Source organism: Talpa occidentalis, unplaced genomic scaffold (genome assembly GCF_014898055.3).
Source record: "Talpa occidentalis isolate TD23 unplaced genomic scaffold, MPIMG_talOcc4v2.1 talOcc4.6, whole genome shotgun sequence".
NCBI classification, from domain to species: Eukaryota; Metazoa; Chordata; class Mammalia; order Eulipotyphla; family Talpidae; genus Talpa; species Talpa occidentalis.
The window spans coordinates 22,080,550-22,086,075 of record NW_023604972.1 but is presented as its reverse complement, the minus strand read 5'-3'; the positions used below and the strand labels follow the sequence as shown (position 1 = coordinate 22,086,075).

Sequence of the window (5,526 nt, the reverse complement as noted above, 5' to 3'; positions counted from 1 at the left end):
GCGGGGGGGGGGCCTCCCTGGTGGCACAAGGGGTTAAGTCTCAGCACTATGAAGCTATCTGCAGCCACTGCAACATGAGTTTGATCCCTGGCCAGTGAGCTAAACCACATGGTGCGAAGACCTCTGTGTCTTGCCCACTGCTCCCCTCAGCAGTGTATTTCAGTCAATCTGCCTGCTCTGCTCCCCACTCTGTCTGGTAAATCCTCTCACCCTCACATCCTGCACCTCTGGCCTACACCCCAGCTCTTACATATATAAATAATTAAATATTTAAAAAAAATAAAACAAAGTTACAAATGCAGTGACTAAAATGGCAGTAAAGATGCATATGGGAGTAATACTGACTTTCCACAGCAGGTATCAACAAAGGAGTTGTTCAAATGCTGAGGCTGATTCTGCTGAATACACAGACACACTAAAAACTCATTTGGGTTATACAGTCAAGTTAGAGTTACAGATCTTTGCTATCAGGTCAGTCTTTTGAGGAAAATAGAACAAGAGGAAAAAGAATTTGGCAATGGATAATGAGTCCTTAGATAGTTCTGGATCCCTGATTAGCCTAGAGGGATAGACAAGTTTGGTTTTCCACCTTCAGATATCAACAAGAAACCTTCCCTACCTGGACAGACTCCATTTCAAAGTGTGGTTCATGTATCAGATACTGTTGATCTGGAACTCAGGCCAGGTTGCTTCAAGTAGTGTTAAATTACCTGACCCAGCTTTTCTCATCAGTAATGCTAGAAATCAAGTACCTCAAGGAGGTCAACAAGTATTGAACTTTCCTTTGTACTTTTTTTCTGTATTCAAAAGAGCAGGTTTATTATATATGTATATAAAAAAAAAAAAAGGAAAGGAGAAGACACTTGCAGATACGAGCAAGCAGGAAAAGCTGCTGCTGTTGTTTTGCAAAGGGAAAAGTATATGAAAAGAAGGGTGGGGAGGGAGGGGCGGGGAAAGCAAAGACTAGAATCAAAACAAGGGGGGGGGTGCAATTGTATGGGGAATATAACCAAGATGAAAATGCACACATTGTGCAAAGATGAAAAAAGATTTAAGAATTATATAAAATAAAATATTTAAATAAAAAAAAAGTATATGAAAAGAAACACCTGTACAGTCACAGGAGGGCGGAGAGCTGCTCCTTTGTACTTTTTTAAAGATTTATTTGTTTATGCATACAAGAACTGGGGCACAGGTCAGAGGCATGGGGGGTGAGAGGGTTCATCAGAGACAGAGCGGGGAGCAGAACAGGTGGATTGACTGAAATACACTGCTGAGGAGAGCAGTGGTCAAGAAAGGAGAGGTCTGCTGAGCCATGTGGGTTAGATCCCTGGCCAGAGATAGAACTCATGCTGCAGAGGCTGCTGATAGCTTCATAGTGCTGAGACTTAACCTCTTGTGCCACCAGGGAGGTCCCTACTACTTTGTGCTTTTATTCAAACTTCTATAGAACTCAATGTATATTCTTGCTTTTACACTGCATAGAGGTGGGAAAAACAGTGGACCAAAATACCACTTAAGATACATTCATAACATCACTATTCATAACATCCAAAATCTGAAAATGACTCAAATATCCATCAACAGGTGAATGGATAAATAAGTTGTGGTTTATTCTTACAGTGGAGTAATGTTCAGCAACAAACAAGCACCTGCAACAGCATGGAACTGACAGAAGCTTACAATAGAAAATTTGGGATGGAAGTTTTCTCAAGGTCAAAAACTAGAGGTGAGGCCAGAAAACATCATGAATCTTTACAGAAAACCAATTCAACCTGACCCCATGAAAAAATAAATAAATTCCACAAAGAACAATATATAAGAATACCTCATACTCTGGCAAAAAGCAGCTCTTTGCCCACTTGTGTCCATGCAAACATTTTTTTCGCTTAATAAACTTACCCTTTCAAGACACAGCTCACGGGACCTCCCTGATGGCACAAGAGGTTAAGTCTCAGCACTATGAAGCTATGGACAGTCACTGCAGCACGAGTTCAATCCCAGCCAGGGAGCAGACCCACATGGCACAGCAGACCTCTCCTGTCTCGCCAGCTACTCCCCTCAGCAGTGTATTTTAGTAGATCTGCCTGTTCTGCTTCCCACTCTGTTTCAGGTGAATCCTCTCACCAACCCCTCCCCACCACCTCTGACCTACACCCCAGCTTTTATATGCATAAATAAATAAATAAATAAATCTTAAAAGAATATAAAAGGTAGACAAAGGTTAGCTCTCAGAGAGCATCTTGTTCTCTTTAACCACAGAAGTTCTCTTTAACCACAATCATCTTAATTATAAATAACTATTGATATTATTATTTGTCAGGGGGCTGTAGACAACCTAAGTAAATGAAATTGCAAGCTGCTAAGAGAAGTTGCCCCAAGTCCTGTTTGAACTGATGGACTGAGTAATGGCCTGGTGATCTCTGTCCAAACAATTTGGCCCACCTTACTGATCATAAGGTACCTTGCTAGACAAAAAAAATGTTAGATCCTGACTAATGATAATCTCACAATTTCCTGGAGGGAGAAGTTAAAGAACCCTACATGTGCAGTTGCAGTGTAACCTGTCTGCACATGCCTGGACATAGCCTAACCCAGAACAAGCTATGACATAGCTCTCTACAGCCTCACTTGTGGATCTACTCTTTAAACATCTACTTCATGGTCCCTTCAAGGAATCAGGTTAAATTCTCCTTTCTAGCACTGGTTCTTTCATGCATGAGCCTCTACTAAAAGCCTTGCCTGATTCAACTACACCTAGAGTTTTCTGGTGAATTCTTTCCTTATAGACAAATGATACACTTTTGGGCTGGTCCTGTAACACCTGTTCCACCTCCAACTATAATTATTACTGTGGACCTTCACTTTTCAACTCCCAGTCCCTAGCACCAATTTGAACTAGAAAATATAGTTGGGAAATGATAAATACTTGTGGATTAAATAGTCAAATGAGGGTCTTCCCTGGTGGCCTAGGGGTTAAGTCTCAGCCCTATCACCACCACAGCCTGAGTTCGATGCCCAGCCAGAGAGCTACCCACATGGCACAGCAGACTTCTCCTGTCTCACCCACTGCTCCCCACAGCAATGTATTTCAGTAAATCTGCCTGTTCTGCTCCCTACTCTATCTCTGGTGAATCCTCTCACCCCCCACAACTCTGGCCTACACCCCAGTTCTTCTACACAAAAATAATTTTTTTTAATTAAAAAAATCAAATGAATGATCTTTCCATTTTCTCATTTTCTAAAAGTGTGATCTTTGATCCCCTTATCATATGACAATGGGATTGTCTATATTATTTTCTAAATACAGAATGAAAAGTCTTTCCTCTAATCCGATTATTCTTTTTTCCTACTTCTAGTTCTTAAAAGTCCATTTCAGGGCCTCCCTGGTGGTGCAGCGGGTTGAGCGCAGCACTGTGAAGCTGTCCGCAGCCTCTGCAGTGCCAGTTTGATTCCCAGCCGGCCAGGGAGATTCCCATATGGTGCGACAGACCTCTCCTGCCTTGCTGGCTGCTCCCCTCAGCAGTGTCTTTGGTCCGTCTGCCTGTTTTGTTCCCCACTCTGTCTCTGGTGAATTCTCTCACCCTCCCCCACCTCTGGCCTGTACCCCAGTTCTTGTATAAATAAAATAAATCTTTAAAAAAATTATTTAAAAAAAAAAAAGCTCATTTCAGCTCAACAGTTTTTTTGGTGATGTCATATAAATGTTTAGGATTGGGGCCTCCCTGGTGGCCTAGGGGGTAAGTCTCAGCCCTGTCACCACAATAGCCTGAGTTTGATCCCCAGCCAGGGAGCTAACATATGGCACAGTAGTAGTGTATTTCAGTAGATCTGCCTGTTCTGCTCCCCACTCTGTCTCTCATGAATTCTCTCAACCTCTACACTTCTGGTCCTATCCCAGTTCTACAAATAAATAAATCTTTTTTTTTAAAGATTTATTTTATTTATTTATGCATAGAAGAGCTGGGATGTAGGCCAGAGGTGCCGGGGTGAGGGGTGAGAGGATTCACCAGAGACAGAGCGGGGAGCAGAACAGGTAGATGTACTGAAATACACTGCTGAGGGGAGCAGCAGGTGAGACAGGAGAGATCTGCTGCGCCATGTAGGTTAGCTCCCTGGTGGGGGATGCAATTCATGCTGCCGTGGCAGCAGATAGCTTCATAGTGCTGAGATTTAGCCCCTTGCACCACCAGGGAGGCCCGAGGCAAGATTTTCTTAACTTTTTATGGCTATATAGTATTAGCGCATGTGTATGTCTCACAATTTATTTTTCCATTTACCGTTTGTAGGGCCCATGGGGAAACATAGATTTCTCAGAACTTCTCAGACTGTTTTTCTCTGTGACCTTCAAGTTACATGTGGCCTAGGAGATACATGTAGCCTTGAGATGTAGTCTGCATGTGCAGAAAGCCGTAAATAATAATGTAACCATGATGCACAGTTTGCATGCACAAAACATAGTTCTGTAAACTAGACCTAAACTTGGCCACATTCAGGCTTTGTCTATAAATCATATAAAAGCTAATAGGACTCCTCCATGGATGGCCTCTCATGGTCTTTCACTGGCCACTGTTGTGGGGGCCCCCAGGAGGCCTGCCCTTGCTGGACACTGCTGCAGCCTCATAATAAAGATTTGTTCCTGCTGCCCTTGTTTTCTCATCTGCTGCCATCAGAACTGGGTAAGCCTGTAGCGAAAGCCCTATGCCCATCAATGGACATGCAGGTTGTTTTCATTTCTTATCTATTATAAATAATGTTATAATGAAGATGGGGATGCATATATCTTTTTTTAGTGTTTTCATTTTCTTCAGATAAATTCCCGGAATTGCCAGATCATATGGTAGTTCTATTTCTAATTTTTTGAGGAGCTTCCAAGATTTTTTTTTTTTTTTAAACCAGGAAGAACACAAATGCAGTGCCCCACCACCACAAATTATGCAGTTGTGTTTCCCACACTTGGGGAAATCACAGGCGTCAGAACATCAAGAGTGCAACAGATAAACCTCACCTGGGAAAACCACCTTCATAATCACGGTTTCTCCCCGGCAAAGTTAAGTATTCCAAACTGTTTCCATATTGGCCACACCAATTTCCATTCCACAAACAGTGCACAAGGGTTTCTGTTTCTCCACATTCTCACCAATATTTGTTATTTTTTGCCTTTTGATAATAGACAGTTAAAATATGCGAGGTCCTCCCTAATGGCACAAGGGGTTAAGACGCAGCCTGTGAGGCTATCTGTAGTCACTGCAGCACGATTTCGATCTCCAGCCATTCAGGGTGCAACCCACATGGTGCTGCAGACCTTTCCTGACTCGCCCGCTGCTCCCCTCAGCAATGTACTTCCATCCATCTGCCTGTTCTGTTTCCCGCTCTGTCTCTGGTGAATCCTCTCACCAGCCTCCACCACCTTTGACCTGTACCCCAGTTCTTGTATGCATAAATAAATAAATCTTAAAAAAAAATGTGAGATGATATAGCATTGTGGTTTTGATTTGCATTTCATGGATGATTAATAATAATGAG

At 42.6% G+C, this 5,526-nt stretch overlaps 1 non-coding gene across 1 annotated transcript; it reads right to left on the bottom strand.

Annotated features, from left to right (window-relative positions):
• Positions 1-4,895: 4,895 nt before the first annotated feature.
• Positions 4,896-5,059, bottom strand: LOC119230244 (U1 spliceosomal RNA). Its single transcript, XR_005121705.1, has one exon. It is a non-coding gene; the product is annotated as a U1 spliceosomal RNA (small nuclear RNA).
• Between the last annotated feature and the right edge of the window lie 467 nt (positions 5,060-5,526).